This window comes from Lichenostomus cassidix, chromosome 7 (genome assembly GCF_008360975.1).
Source record: "Lichenostomus cassidix isolate B80296 chromosome 7, HeHo_3.0, whole genome shotgun sequence".
Lineage (NCBI taxonomy): Eukaryota > Metazoa > Chordata > Aves > Passeriformes > Meliphagidae > Lichenostomus > Lichenostomus cassidix.
Genome location: NC_139488.1, coordinates 17,917,632 through 17,934,354, shown reverse-complemented (window position 1 = coordinate 17,934,354; position 16,723 = coordinate 17,917,632). Strand labels below are relative to the sequence as shown.

The 16,723-nt window shown below is 36.8% G+C and overlaps 1 protein-coding gene across 1 annotated transcript in view; it reads right to left on the bottom strand.

Moving 5' to 3' along the window:
* METTL8 (methyltransferase 8, tRNA N3-cytidine) overlaps positions 1-8,958 on the bottom strand; it is a 76,647-nt gene extending 67,689 nt beyond the window's left edge. The window contains exon 1 of the mRNA XM_085066481.1: positions 8,925-8,958. The gene's annotated coding sequence lies outside the window, so the exon portion shown is untranslated. The remainder of the gene's footprint in view (positions 1-8,924) is intronic.
* Between the last annotated feature and the right edge of the window lie 7,765 nt (positions 8,959-16,723).

Below are 16,723 nucleotides of genomic sequence, written 5' to 3'. Positions count from 1 at the left end.
TGGTAAAATAGTTTTTAAAATACGCTGGTAATTTAAAAATCCAGTAAAAGCTCAATTTTATTTAAAATTGAAAGAGGGGACTCAAATTTTGGCAGGAGGACTACACTTGTGAGGAAAAGTGATTTTGGAAGTAGTTGATAGAACCCTTGTAACTTGCATACAGATTTTTGCATTGTATTATGGCATAAGCAACTCTTTTGATCTCTGTAAGACTAGTGGGCAATAATGAAGGGTAAACGATTAGTCAGGTAGAAGCTCAAGTCCAGGAAAATGGATGACAACAATTCCAGGACATTCAGCTAAGAGAAGAGAAGAGGTAAAGCTGGGAAAATCCAGTTACTACTGTATACATACCGGAAATCTAAAGAAATGACAGGGCCCCAGCTAAGTCTTACAGAAGAAGTAGAAACAACAGGTATAAACTTCAATGAGCTCATTAATCTGTGCCAAATATATTCATCATAGAGGACCAGCCAACATGTTAGCATGGGGCTTGAGTTTACAGCTGAGTCCATGGCTACACACACTGGCTACTCATTGGCTCTCAAATTCCATATTTTGCTGTTCACCAAGTCATGTCACAGTTATAAATACAGCTATCAGAAAACGGATAAAAGTTTTGAAAATGTTTGCAATTTCTAGTTCAATTTTCACAAACATTTCATTCCAACAACAAAAATAGAGATCCATTGAGTAGTATTCAAATTCTGCAGGATATAATTAAATATTAGTGTGATCAATAGCATAATGGTCAAATATTTTTGTGGCAGATGATCCTTCTCATATGTGCATACAAGCAGTAACCCACTAGGTGGCAAGCACTACCAAAACGGCCTTTGGCAGATGCTAGTTCAGCCTTGCTTTTAGGTAATACAATATGATGAATCATCTGCCTCAAAATAAAATCACAATGTTAGTAGTCATAAAACATACAGTCATGTCATAATTTGTGTATTTACTTCTCTATTCCTTTCAAGGGTCCACTTAGAATACAGTATTTCTTCATCCCTGATGTTGGAAATTGTTCTTTATTGTGCTCCACCTCAGAGCTCTTAAAACTTCTGTTTGTAACTATTGTGCACATACAAGCTTGGTTAAAAGGCACAAGAACAACAACAGAAAAGCATGAAAGTTTAGGGATAAGTTCATATACAAGATATGAAAGTAGCAAGAATTAGAAAAAAAAAAAACAAAACAGGAACTTCCAGTACTTTTACCATTTGATCTTGCAGCCTAAAAAAAATAAGAATTGATCCTGAAAAAGCAATCATGAGTGCCAATTTCAAATAATAAAAAAGCACACTTCTGCCATCTGATACATGCTCAAAGCTTCTGTTCTTAAGTTACTCTCCTTGTGGATACTAGTTTGTTTTCTGATGATGTTTTCTGATCTATTCCACTGGACAGACTAGTTTCAGTACTACTGAAAGCTATTTTTTACATGGTATGCTAGTGCTATTGCATGATCTTACTTGCTTACCCATTCTCTCGGTCTACATTGGAAGTTATTTTGTCTCTTATGGCTAGCTAGTACTGGTGTAGACAAGGCACTGTGGTTTTTCACAAAGCTTGCTGTTCATGTTTAGGTCAATGAAGTGGCAAAATTCATGTAATTCTGATTCTCCAGGACATTACTCTCATTTTTGTTACAACTACTGGATCTGGCAGAAATGCTAGTTTAAAATACCCTAGCAATTCCGCTTGAGTGCTTGACCTTTTTGCTAAAAACAGCAATTGCTGTTGCAGTTAAGGGATAGCTCATAGATCACTGCAGCAATGGGAGCATTAATATGGTCTGGCTCCTGTTTCTGATCAGATGTAAAGAATGAGATTAAAAATACAAGAAAACTTACATGACTATTCATTACTGTGCTTACTGCATCTGTAATAAGGAATTTGAATAAAAGTTCAGGAAGGCACAGCCTCTGTAATCATTTTAGTCTGTTCCAAATGCAAGATTGCCAATGGATAATAATGACCCTGAACACAGTAATAGGCCTTAATGGGCCTGACCAGCCTCACCTGGGAGCCTCAACCACCACACTCCTTTTCATGAGTCCAGGGGCTCTAATCCAGCTCCCCCTGGGTGTTTCAGTGCTTGCTTGCATCCCCTTGGACCTGACTTCCTGGCCTGATTTCTGCCTGACCGCATCACCCTGGACCAGCCCAGTGACCACAGGACTCTAACCCTCAGTAGGTCAGGTTATGACCTCTGGATTGACTTTCCAGCATGACTGTTGACCTGTGTCAGCAGTTGAACCTGGTTGCCATTTCCTGCAACTCACACCTGCCCTGCTCCCAGCCATTCCTCATTGCACCCTGACAGCAATCTTCTTGCACATTCAGCCTGTACTCTGAATTGGATAGATCAGTCTTCATGAAGTATTCGCTATGGATTGACAGTGGCTTCTCCATTTGTAACTATTTCTTACCTTCATATTGTTTAAAGGAAATACTTTGCCTAAAAGGCCTAAAAATTACATTTTAATTATAATCTACAAGTAACAGATGAGGTGCATGGAGTGAACAAAGATGTTTGCCAGACAGTTACTCAACAACAACAAATCACTTTTTTTTCCTGCATTTACAATGATATGGAATGATACCATAACTTCACATGTCTCTATATCTAATAAGAATAGCTGCAGGAAGTATCCATTTCCATGTAGAAAGTATGCTTTTTTATAATCTGAAACAATGTAAAATCAGAGATAAATCTTGTTCTCACTTTATTGCATACTGTAAGCAGAAGTTGCAAGGGCCTAGCAAAACAGAACTGCAACAGACCTCAAAATGCTGCAGTAAAAGTTTTCCTAACTCTTTGGTCTGTACTGACAATTAATCAGCTTGTGGCTGGAAAAAAAGACTGCAGCTCAATAAAGATGGCACTGTTATAAATGGATTTGGATGAACTCTTCTCTGCTACCAAGCAGCAGAACCCTGATGATGGCATTGCAAAAGCCTGGGAAGAATTTGCCTATCCATGAAACTGTAATTGTATAACCACAAGCACTATTTGAGAGTAAGAGTTTGCATATGGATCTAAGCACTGCTATCCTCTCCTCAAATAAATGAGAGAAAATTCACAGGCAATACAGGCGGTCAGCACATCCCACATTCAACAGCTATTTAAATCCCCCACAACAGCATTACTCCACTTTGAAAAAAAGTATCTTTAAGTAATAATTGCTTACAGACTTCTTAGTTGACTTCAGGGACAGGAAAGTTCTCTGTTATTCCAGTCTCTGACTGTACTTGTACTGCATTTGTACCTGCCTTTAATATGAAGTCAAATATTCTGGCACAGAATCACATGGAGTGCTTCTTTTGATTTCTTCCTTTGTAAGCCTATGTCAGTCATCATGGAGTCTCATGTACTCTGAACCTCTTTTTTTAGTTTCAGTTGTTACTCAGGTACTCAGGTACTAACTATACGAAACACTATCAAGGAATCTACATGTGGTTTGAGCTTGTCACAGCAACGCCTAGGTCTTCTTCCTAAGTGAAAAAGTGACTACAATCCTGTGAGAGTTCAGACATTTCTTCACATTTTCCTCCAAATTGTATTATTTTGCACTTACTAACATTATGCTTTCCAAGACACTGAGTTCCATGTGCTCCATTCACTAATTAACATTTCCTTCTTATTCCAAACTCTTTTCTCCAGTTCTTCTGAAGGCATTTTATTCCTGTCTTTGTATTCCCTGACTCTCTGCTCTAGCAACAAAATCTTTATATTTCTGGGTATGTTTTCTCTGGTTTAAAACCTGAGTAATCAGTCTCTCATCTTGGGGAGGGCAACCCAGTTTAGTCTGAATAAGACAGTTCCTCCTAATGTCTTAAAGGACTAATTTGCTCTGAAGTAAACTCTTGTGGAATTTAATAACTCAATAAAAAGATATTTTGTACATCAGTCCAATATGTACAATTTTAAATTATATCACGAAACCTGCTTGTAGTTTTATTATGTTGTCGCCATGTTTATGTCCTAGTTATTTGTATTATACTTAGTCTTCCTTTGCCTATCTCTAAACATTTAAAACATCCCTAAACAAATAATAATAATAAAGAATACCTTGGGGTTTTGATCTAACATTTTATATTTTCAATTAAAAATATTTTTGTGGCTTTAGAGCCAGTCTGTATGTAAAATACATAAAATTAATTCCACCAGCTACATCCAACAATTTTTGGTTACTTTGTATTTTCAGGTCTGACTCACTTTGAGAGAAGACAGCTTGTGTAGCCTCTATGTAAAACATTAGGAAAAGCAGAAACGTCAATTTGTTCTCTTTATAGATTTGTTTATTCAGAAAGAAGCTTTGAAATAAAAGGCTTTGAAAGGCTGGGTGAATAATGAGTTGTTATTCTTTGAAGGCATATTATCTTTAAAAGTACAAGAAAACCAGAGGGTTTCTAATGAGCAGAACTCTTATTTTTGAAAGAAAATAAATGGAAGAGTTTGAAAAGATTTTTTTTTTGTCAGTTTTTTTTTTCTTCCTCCTGGAGCTGCCTGTTGCTCTTATGTGGAAGCTTCCTGCTGATTTGACTTTTTATTCTGCTGTGAGACTGATGCCAAGATTTACATGATTGCTGCAGATAGGAACTGGATTTAGCATATGGAAGATAACTGCTTTTCCCCTAGGGAGAGACAGAAAAGGGAAAGACAGAGTGGGGCACATAGACAATAATATCTGAAGCTATATTCTTGGTCAATTATTTTATTCAGCCTCTATTTTAGATTATGCTGCAACTAATAAAAGGCAAGAAAGCTACTGGTCTCAAGCTAGGAACACGGATAAGCAACGCAACTATTTGTGGTTTAATGCAAATGTCCAACTATAATGGAAGCAATGTACTGTTTTTATATAGAACTGACACAGTGCACCTTGTAAGATAGATATAATTAACAAAAACTCTCATCAGAATTTGTCATGTGGAGATTTGTCTTCTACAGAGGGTCCTTCAGCAGAGAGAAAAGGGTGATTGTAGAACTGTGCATCGTTACAATTATTTTAGCAATTCATTCTCTGCATAATCTTTTACACATTCTTCAGTTTTTAATTACTTTCTCTGAACATTTAAACAGGTAGATTTTTGCTTATAAGGTAGACTGGAGCAACTTGAAATAATTTGCAGCCAGTTGCCAGACTGTTGTCTTCTGTTAAACGACAATGCCCATGGAAAATGCAGTTTTTTGAGATACTGGAAAAAGTTTGCATCAAAACGCGTGGAACTTCATAAGCAAGGCAAGACTACATAGCAAGCACAAAATAAATACTGAGGGCAGAAGGCAGTTAGAGGGATTTTGGCACTGGGAGGGTATAGGTTTTCAAAGGTAATTAACAGATAATTTAATTAAATTTAGTAATTTTTCTAATTAAATAATATACACCTAATAAACAAAATTAAATACCATAATTGAACAAAACAGAAATATTATCTACTTTGTCTAAAAGTATAAATTCAAAAACTGGAAGATAGTATCATATTACTGAGGTAAATATTCTGGGGTTCCTGAACTAGATGTATTTAACAGAAAAATGGGTAAGAATTTATTTTGTTCCCCTTTCCTTTGGTTAGTTACATAAACAACAGTTTATTCTGACATTTAAATAAGATTTTCTAACTACAATGACTGGTTTCATGGTTTTGCACTTTATTGATTACAAAATTATTATTATCTCATGAAATTCAGTTACTAAGAATATCTGATCCTTTAAATTAAGTCATGCCTGTTGGTTTTGCTGCTAGAAAGTAGTATATTTGAGATATTCAGTTACCATATGCAAATCTTCAAAAGGCATTTCTTGGAAAAAGGTGTGGGTCATTTAGTTTTTCTTAGCAGATTTACACTTTTGGTTGATCTAGGATTAGTGCAGTAATAGAGTAATTTTATTCTATTTGTAGCAAAAAAGCCTGACAGAACATATAAACATTTGACATGATTTAAGTGTTGCTTCCCAATAAATTTATTAGCAGTTGCTGAGCATTTGTCTAAGCAGTTGGGATCCAGTTTTGCCAGCTCTCCAGACCTCTTCCCTTAAAACTGTCTTGTTCTATGAGGCTTACCAAAACCTGACAGTGCTTCACTGATGGACTGAAATCACCGTCTGTCATACTAGCCAATACTGTCTTGGGTATTTTAAATACTAAGCTTGAGACTAAGCTGTCTACCTCTGCCCAAGCTATTTTATACCTGGATTGTACAATGTGCCAGTGAAGAACAATCCTTTTTTTCTTCTAATTTGTACAGCTCATTATACAGTAAATTCCTTGTTCCTTACTAGAGTCCCTATTTATGACAGTAATACAAACATAATGAGAAGAGAGGACAGCAGAAAACATCCAAAGTATTGACTTCAACTGAGCTCTATCACTGAAGGTCTAAGGGGATCAAGCCTACATTTCTGCAGCAGAAGTGTCTGTATAACCAACTAAAGATAAAATTATGAATACTTCTTTGCTTGAAATAATGAAAAATCTTACCTAGAAAATGTGCTTAACATTCCACAAGTCAATGCTGTTTATTACACTGTTATCACACACGCAGCCATTTATTATAGAATAAACAAAACGAAAAACCTTTTATGTTTCACTGAGTCAAAGAGCACTGCCAGAGATGTACTTCAATTCATTACAATGTCACTTGAAATCTAGCTTTCATAAACACAAAGCTTCCTTTCTGGATATCCAACAAAATCACATTGAATTTTATGTCAGAGAGCTCATCCAATTAGTTTTCATTGACTTATATATATGCTTATGTTTCTTAACTGTTGTTGTCAGTTTTACTACAGTATTTTTCATTCAAGGTTGGCAAAAATAATTTAGCAATATCTTAACTGGACTTGGCTGCAAATTTCTGGTTGTTGGCATATTCTGCTAAAATCTCTTGATTCTTCAGGATAGTTTTGTGTATGATAAACCCTAGTCCCCTATCTTTATGCAGCTGTACACAGGATCAAATCAAAATTAAGTTAAGAAAGCTTGCAGAATGAATCAGCAAAGAGCGTTTAAGAGAGAATGGAATCACTGAGTTTCTAAAGTTTAAAAAAAATTATATCATGTTTCCTGATGATATGAGAAGTCTAACACACTGTAGTAAGCCTTCCATCTGAATGCATAGCAGGAAAAATACAAAGTTTTAAAAAATCCAGTAAAATGATGAAGTCTTTTGTAGTATTGATTCTACAGATCACATTATCTCTCGCGTTTAGATACAGAATCTCATAATGTGATCCTTTTCCAAACAAAACAGGCATTCAAGTAAAAGCTGTGTGGTCTAACATGATGTTCTTGAAGTTGTTTGATGTTCCTGCATCAATACCTTCTAGCATCATCATTTTGGCAGATCCTTCAGTACAAGATCAGTTCTAATTTATACCTAACATCTTTATTCTGCAGTCTCAGAAGTTTCATCCTGCACACTTCCCCAGTGTCCTTTCACCTAGTTTTGCATCTGGTTGTCTTTCTGTTATTTGCTTGGCACAGCCTCTTTCCACTTCAAGCAAAATATGGAATAAAATATTTCTCTTTAAATGCTTATCCTTTCTATTTTTCTGTGGTTTGTCTCCATATTTGGTAGTATTCTATTTATCTTTCAAGCTATTTCAGAACATCACAATATTTTTGCTCTAATTTTGGAACCTTAATCAGAACTTCTTTCTTGCATTCACATGCAAAAAGAACCTAGCTGCACCTTTAAAAACTCAGAACACCAAGGTTTGACAAGTATTCTGAAAGAAGTCCTTTAAAAATGGAAATCTGGGGAACATTTATTTTTGTGCATTACAGTACAGTGCAGAATCTTTGGCATAACGATGACAGAACCTGCAGATTCCCTTTTAGCTCTCTAGGAAGTCCTAGGAATTTCAGATGCAGTAGTCCATGGTTCAATTATTTGCCAGAATGGATTCTCCACAAGCAGGAACAATCCTTCATTTGATGCTTACTCACTTGGATACATTTCTGTATTCCATACTGGCCACTTCAGGCTTTGCAATGCTTATTTTTTCTTCCCAGAAAGTGTTTCTGCATTAGATGATATTACCACACTTATTTGGTTGAAATGGCACTTTTCTTTTATGACCTTCATTTCATTATCTTAGTAGAACTTTCCAAAGCAATTATCCCTAGGCCAATATTTATCAGGTATGTTCTCAGGCTAACAGTCACATTTTTGGTTGAAGAGAACCACTCATTAGTTTTTGAGGGTCAGATACTCAAGTATATACAGACACAGTTGATTTTACTAAATACCAAATGCAGTAGCTCCTTATTTTCATTATTTTTTTTTATTATTTTTTCCCCTCCTAATTATAAGTAAATAAGATTAGTAATGCCTCAAACACCACTTTCAGGGGTTTTTTTGTTTTTAAATTCCTCCTGAAGTTTATCTTCTCTCTGGGTTTGTAACAGCTATAAGGTATTTAGAGCGTCTTTGGACTTGACTCACCATCTGAATTTATTGACTAAAATAAATAATAACCTCAAGATCCTTATATAAGAACTATGTGTAAGTTAACATACACACTATTTGCACATATTGATGTATTACCAATGTTACATAATCTTAGTTTACGCAATAATTGTAAAAATAAATATATTGTCTAATATCTCAACTAAAATACAATTTAATTATAAATTACAAAATGCAAAACAGACGTTAATGTTGTAATTTTAAATCTATAAGAGCAATATAACTAGCTAAGATTTCAACAGAATATGCTGTTCTCGAGGTAAATAGAGCACAGTGAAGCACACAATGTTTTATGACCTCATGGTCTTACAGATATAGATAGATGTAGATATAGATACACACACACACATATAACAGTAATGCAGTTTAGGGAAACAGGTTTTTGCACCTGAAAGACAGCAGGTGAAGATGGGAGAAATTGAAAAATAAGCTTTATGCAAACCTTATGCTGTACCATGTGCCAGCTTGTGTCATGTACTCTTCAGCCATCACTGGATCTCCTGTGAACAATGAAAGATTCAAAATAAATACAAATCAGAACAAACCACAGTCTTTTTACACTAAATACTGCTTAATATTCCTAATAATTATATTTTTGATATCCACTATTACTGAACTTTAGCTGGTTAAGAAGATTCTAAAAGCATTTCCAACATTTTCTTAGCGGACACTGAATCAGAATTTTCAATTGCTACAGTACCACACAAAAAGTCTATTTAAAATTAATTTTAGTTCAAGTCCTGACAGAGCAATTTCTCATTGCTCAATTTCCTAGTACCAGCACTATTCTTCACAGTGCAGAAACAATTCAAAATACACTAAGAGAAATCAGCATTCTGAGTCTTACATATTTTAGCAAATAAAACAAGATGGTTTGACAATCACAGATATTGCCTAATCTTTCCGAATAAATAAAAAGCCAGTAAATTTAAGCATTTCCTTTAATTTTACACAATATTGTGGGATTTATTTTAATAAAATTAACTCTAAGACCTAATTGATTTGTTTCCATCTGTAATTTAGAGAAAGATTTTCAAAGGCACAAAAGCCTATTAAGAATGCATCTAATTGATTTTCAGAAAGAGCTGAGGTCTTGATGTGGCATTTACTGCAGTCAGCAGTGAAATTTCCATTGATTTAAATAAGAGCAGGTTCATACCTGCAGAGACATAGCTGCTATTTATGCATTTCACATTATCCCTTCCACAGCTAGAGATTTCTTCTCTTTGTTTTTGTACACACAATCTACACACTTTTGTACATATACTCAGCACAATGTACTTTATATTACCAAAAAAAAAAAAAAGTCACATTTCCAAAGGTATTGAAAGTTTAAGACTGAAGAGTGAACTCAGTGCAACTGCCATTCAGTTTTATGGCATCTCTCTTCACTGAAGTCGATGGCACTATTTATGAGTAAAACAAACAAAATGTTGAATATGTAGTTGAGTTACTAGATACTAAATGTTGAATATGTAGTTGAGTTACTAGATACTTAGAAGTTTGATCCAACAAGTTTGAGTAATTATACTTAGAACTATTGTTTTACTGTGGCAAAAGTGAGGAAAATGTTACAAAATATTGAATTCTATCAATAAATGAAACACTGTCATTTTATTCTGGTTTATTTAAGAAAGAAATGCAACTGAATATTCAAAAAGTATTCTTATCTAAGGAATGAGGCTTTTCAAAGAATTGTCTCACTGATATGTGCAAAGATGAAAAAGGGGTGGTAGTGTTAGCATTCCAAATTCATTTAGATGAAACAATAAAACAATTAGGTGTAAAAAAAGCACAGTCCTATGTTCAATGCAGTAAAGGATCAATTTCATCTAAAGGCAAGTGGAGTGTACACTATATCATCTGATCCAAAGGAGTGACCTTCATGATTCAAATGCAAAATGCCTGTGCCTATTGCAGATGGAATTTACCAGGACAAAATGTTCGACAGAAAGATTACATTTCCACTGGGGCAGAAAGGTATTTGTCAGTGTCTCATTACAGCTTTGATACAAACATCTTGGATTTCAATTAGCTTTGAGACAGAACAATAATCCAGCACTGAAACTACAGACAAATCTTTGTTTCTTACACCATTACATGTGGATTTTTGTTTCATTTCCAATAAGATATTGTAAGATATCCAAAAGAAATAAATAGAAGCCAGCCATTTTAATGTCAGAGATATCACTTAGTGATTGTCTGTCTGATAACTTTGCACTAGGAGGCGAGGGTGACATAATTTACATTTTTTCCAGCATAAATGAAAAGTGCTGAATTCTTTGAACCGTAAGTGTCCCATCAGTTCTTCTACCCTCACTGTCCCACCTCCTATTATTAACATACCATATCCATTCTGATGCTTTTGATCCTTTTCTATTGAAAAGTAATTTGCTTTCCCAATGGAAATAAATATGAAATTTGCTTTAGTACATATCACGAGTTCAAACAATGGCCCATAGAAATTTTCACCCTATGGAGGTCATGTTTTAACTTCACAAATTTAGAGTTTGCAGTCATTTAAAATGCTTACTTCTAAATACTGTTTGATATTTAAGAAAACTTGTATGTTCTTCTGAATTGATCATGGGAGTAAGAGATGGAAGGGCAATTTTTAACCATTAATTCAATACCTGTGACTGATTTTGAGTTAACTCTTGCAAAACTCTGTACAGTATTTGCCATCTTTAATTTATATCTGTGTCACAAGGACAACTTTGTCAGCTTCTGAAATGTGGCAGGAAGAAAAGCTCAGAAATCAAGCAGGTATGATTCAGTTGTTGATTTCCTTGTTAGTAAAGAAGTTACGAACTATTCCATGCAGATATGGTTTTAATAACACTCTGAATTTAAAATGGTGGCTTCCATTCAAAAGGCTTCCTTTTAAATAACAAATCACATAGCTTTAGCAGTAAGCAATATAGCTACTGAAATCAGGACGGTTAATTTGACACATTAAGCAACTGAGACAAAGAAAATACACATTTGCAATCTGGTAACCAGTGACACAAACTACCCAGGGCAAAACACCACTTTTCCTTCTGTGATATCAAGGTGAAAAAGACACAATTTAAGTCACTTGACCCCACAATTCCAGATCAAGGACAAGAGCTGGATAAATGGTCCTTTTAAGATAAATTGTTTTATATACTGGCCACAAGCTTGTTTTCTCTTGGAGAAATGCTAGAAAATGCTAGATTTATTACTAAACATAAAAATGAAAGCCAGAAAATTATAAAATCTCACAGACCTGTATTTTTTACTTCCTCTTGGACTCTAAATGGTTATCATAAATATATCACAACAGCTGATCAGTAACTGTCTGTGGACATATATAATGAATTAACCACACAGAACGGATGTTTCACCTCTCTCCTGAATTGCAGCCATATTAAGTATAAAGAATGGCAAGAAAAGATATAATTCTCTACAAATATAGTGAAATTAAAAGTAATTTTCCTGATTAATGACACTCTTGCTTAAGTATCATATACTTCCACTGACTTTAAAACCAACTGGAAATCCATTTTGCTCATCCAAACAGATCTGTAAATATGTCGGAGCCTGCTAGCATTAATGGCATACAGAAAACTAATAAAAATAATGCTATTTCTTGCCATATTGCTATAAAAAAATTAAACTTAACTGATTAGACCCTGCTTGGTATGTGTAGCACAAAACAAAAACTACCAAATTATGTGTGTTGTTCTGTTCCAGAAGAATATCTGAACATGCTCTATTTACTGTAAAATAAATGCAACTCCCAACTATAAACCCATAGTTAACTAATAAAATAAAATTTAAATTTTATTAGTTTTTCCTGGAAGAAGGATTGAATTTTTGGAAATCGTTTCTTTTTTGCAGAGTGTCAGACTTTGATTATAAAACACTAAAGCTGTCTAAGAGTCCAGATTGCTATTTAACAAGATGTTCCATGAGAAGAATTACATCGGTTGGTTGTTTGTTCTTTCTGCACTCACAGCACTCTAGGAACATACTTGGGAAGGGTATCAGAGATCTAGTCCAACCTGCTTTCTATCTAATCTCCTGTTAAAAATACCCAAATAGAAGAGATTCTAGTAGCAAATTTAACAAAAGAAAACCACAAACTGTTGTCTCTAAGACAAGCAGGCTCATATCTTATGAAACATTTTTTGATAGCAATGATAGATTTGACTCAATGGAAAAGTGACCACTAACAGACATCGAGACCTGTGGTGATAACACCTATCGTTAAAAGCATTTATTGAAGAAAAATTTGGATTTCTTGACTCTCATGTGTCATGAGAAATATGTGCACTTACTTACATCTATACAAGTTCACACATATATATATATATATACACACATATATGTGTGTATATATATATATTCCATTGACAAGCCTTACAGAAGGCCTTTTGCAGTTTTTTCTTTTTTTCTGTTGTAATATACATGTCCTAATGCAGTCAAGGGCATCGAATGATATACCATTCAAATCTAAACAGATTACTTTTGTTCAAAATATGTTATTTTTTAAAATACACTACTTGCAAAGGTCAAACTATTTCACAAGAAAACACAAATTAAAACACTTGTCAAATAGGATGTTAATGGGACCAAATTTAGCTCAAGCAAAGTAGAAAGAAAAAAATTAATTTGTTTTAAAAGACAAACAACAAACAGGTTAACACCGTATGATGTATTTGCCTAGAAGACCTATCTATAAATAAAACAGAGGAGATCCTGTTTGTTAGAAGTACAAAACATTAAACTAAAATTAGTCCTAAATTAACAAGTAGATGGGTTTAGCTATCCAAAACATGTTTATTTATGTGGCTTGAATTTAAAACTTTTTCTATTACTTCTGTCATACCAATGCACAAAAATTTTGCAGATTCTCAATGACTAATTTTGACACTTTTCAAATGGAACAAAAATCTGAATCAAATTCAAATACAGTTTAGTTGCAACCAAACTTTCAAAATACTAGTTTTCTTGCATAAAAGGTATTGCAAAATACACATTACAAGCAGTCCAAATTATATAAGGGTTAAACATCAGTGGTACTGTAACAGTAATTGCTACAAGTGATTTACTATGCCATCTCCTTTCTGCTCTGGTGGTTTGTAGATATGGTGTAAATAAGGAGCTTGGCTTCTGCCACTAATAAATGCATTTTCAACTATCTTTCACCTTGCAACTTATGTTAAAAGTAAAGATTTAAGCTAAGAAGTAGGAGATATGTTGAGAAAAAATTCATATGAAAAACTGATGCTTATGTGTTTGTTTTATAGTTTAACTGCACTCTGAATGCATGTAATTTTTCAGAGCTTCTTCCAAGACATGAGTAAGTTTCTTACTAAAGAACCAGAAAAGAAACAAAGTCTATCTATTTCTGTTTTCAGTAACATGACTCCATGGCACCAGTCTCCATTGAACAGATCTGACCCATGCTATGAGTCAGTAAATCAACAAATCTCATAACAGTGTGAAAATATTAAAATTTAACTGTTAGAGCTAACAGATACAGCAGGAAAAAAGTGAGCACTTTCTCCTTATTTACCCTATGATCTTTTTGGCTTGTAATGCTAATATAATGCATACAAAAGGATCTCTGTTATCATCTTAACAAATATTCAAACGTATTCTCCTCTTCTGATGAGTACACTAACTTCCATAAAGGTCAATGGGAAACAGGTGCACAAACTGAGGGTAGAATGTAGCCTAGCATACAAGACATCTGAAAACAGTTCCTTTGGGCTGATCTCTTTGCAGTTCTCAAACTCTCTCATAAAAGCCCTAGAACTAGTGCAGCTTTTGGTGCACTACAGTATACCTTGAGAAGCTCTCACTATCTCCTCTTTTAACCACATAATAGAAAAAATTTGAGAGTACCATACGCAGATGTCACAGTCCACTCATAAGCAGACACGTGATGGTTCGTACCAGCTACGATCTCAGAGTGCAACGAGAAAACACAAAATCCAACAAGTCAAGGGAGTTAAATTTCAATCCAAGGGGGAACTTTATTAATTTAGCCCGTAAAGCGGCCTGCGATAGAGAGAGAAAGAGAGAAAATTGGGGAAATATGGGGAGGAAAGGGAAGGAAAGGGGCTACAGCTACCACCACAGGTCCACAGACATCTGGCGTCCCTGGGGTCCCATCCAGTCGGCGTTCCTTGGCCTCTGCAAAGATCTATGTGATCTTTCGGTGGGGAAGCTCTTCGGAGTTCAGTCACTCCAGAGCTGTCTTTTATGCTTAGTCCATACACCTGGTCCCTCCTTGCGACCCACCTTTGCTCCCCCTTGATTCTTGTGGAGATTTGCCAAACTCCACATGGCAAGGCCAACGGAGGAGTGTCCGAGGCATGGTCGGCAGGTTTTTCACAACGGGTGTCAGGGCGACAGCTGCAAAGCCTTCATCACGTACCAGCTTTGGCAGCACAAGGCCTTTGTTCTGTACCAACTCAGGCAGGTGCAAAGCATTCATTCTGTACCAACTCAGGCAGGCACAAGGCCTTTGTTCTGTAGCACCTTAGGCAGGTGCAAAGCATTCATTCCGTACCACCTTAGGCAGGCACAAAGCATTCGCTCCGTACCAGCTTCAGGTAAGTACAAAGCATTCTCTGCATAAGTCCTGCACCTGTAGTTTCTGATGAGAAATGCTGAGACAGAACTCGATTCTTGGATTGACCCTTACAGCAGATTACACCGAGGAAGGAGAACTTGGAATTTTTCAGCTGGTAAACCTATTTTCTACAGTGCTTGGCAGGGAATCACTCTCAAGTGCTGGACCATTCACTAGTGTGTTTTGTGCCAAATCTTACCAGACTGCAAAAGGGTTCTCATCTCAGAAAGGACCCATCATTCACCATCACCTTATTTTGCCAAGACAGAAAAATAGTATGTCCATCCAGAAAGAACGGGAAAGAGGGGAGAACCTCTTACAAAATGTACAGAGGTTATTAAGAGATCAGAAGCCATCTAGACAACAGACAGTTTTTCTAAATTTTCTCAAGGTAGACTATGAACCCTGACTCACATGAAAGACTACAGGAGAGTTAACAATCAACACTGATTCCGGCAGCAATTGAAGTTTTCCTGGCAGCTATCCCAGCAAAGTACCCACTAACCTGTTCAGTTTATGATACCTAACAGGATTGCAACCTGACAGAGCCTGACTGCAAATGCAGCCTTTTTCCAGTGCTTGTCAGGACAAGTTTCAAAAATATACTCACCAGGTATAACTATTTGCAGACCCAGCCATTGCAAATAAATTACTCCAATTCTGTAATTGCAGAAAATTTAACCTGCTCTGGAGTTGATAGTTACTGCCTCCAAAAGCTTCTTGTCACAGGGTGTTGTGAACACACGCTCCACTTGAACTACATCAGTCTTCCATGTCCTTCCGCTCTGGTAAGCACAGTTCTGGCAGACCAGCACGCTGGGGTACCCAGCACTTCACTGAGAGAGCAGTCAGCAGCACTGGCCCAGCCGTTACCGAAAACAGGTAAAGGATTTCGATATAGGTTTCCACATGATACAATAGACTATACACTTATTAATTTAGGGGGAGTGGGGAACAGCAAAGCCACTTGCTCCCAGTCTGGAGCTGCAGCAAAATGAGCTGTGTCACTTCACTCCTGCACGACGCTCACGATGGGAACCGCCGTGTCAGCAGGGCAGCCCAGTGCCACCGGCTGACCCCCACACAGCACAGTTTGCCATTTCGCCACTCGCCTGACGCTCACAGCAAATCAGGCTTTTATACTCGTTATTCCCAGGTCACTGGAAGGATTATGGCTACCAGCCGCAAGTTGGCCCGCGGTTGAAACCATACAGTTCCGTCAGTGTTCGCATCGACACGACTCGTTTTCCCGCTCGGCTGCAGGAGGGGCCTAACATGGATTCTCCCTCAGTGCCCGGAGGGCAAACCAGAGGCGAAAGCGATATCCCGCACAGGGATCCCGCCTCGGCTCGCTCTGCCCTGACCAGCACCGCTCCCGACGCCCCCGTGAGGGGAGCCTGCCGCGCGCCCGCCCCCGGCCAGCCGGAGCACAGCGCGCATGCGCACGCGAACTCCACGGCAGGCTGTGTCGCTCACTCCTTGCGCCTTACGGCCGCCAAGCGTAAACTGAGGGTGTGTTCCTCGGAGAACTACAGCTCCCATCATGCAACGCGCGGGGAGCGCCTGCGACGAGGCACACCCTGCGGAGCGCGCTGCATGCTGGGCGTCGTTGTTCTCCAAGCGGCTTCCCC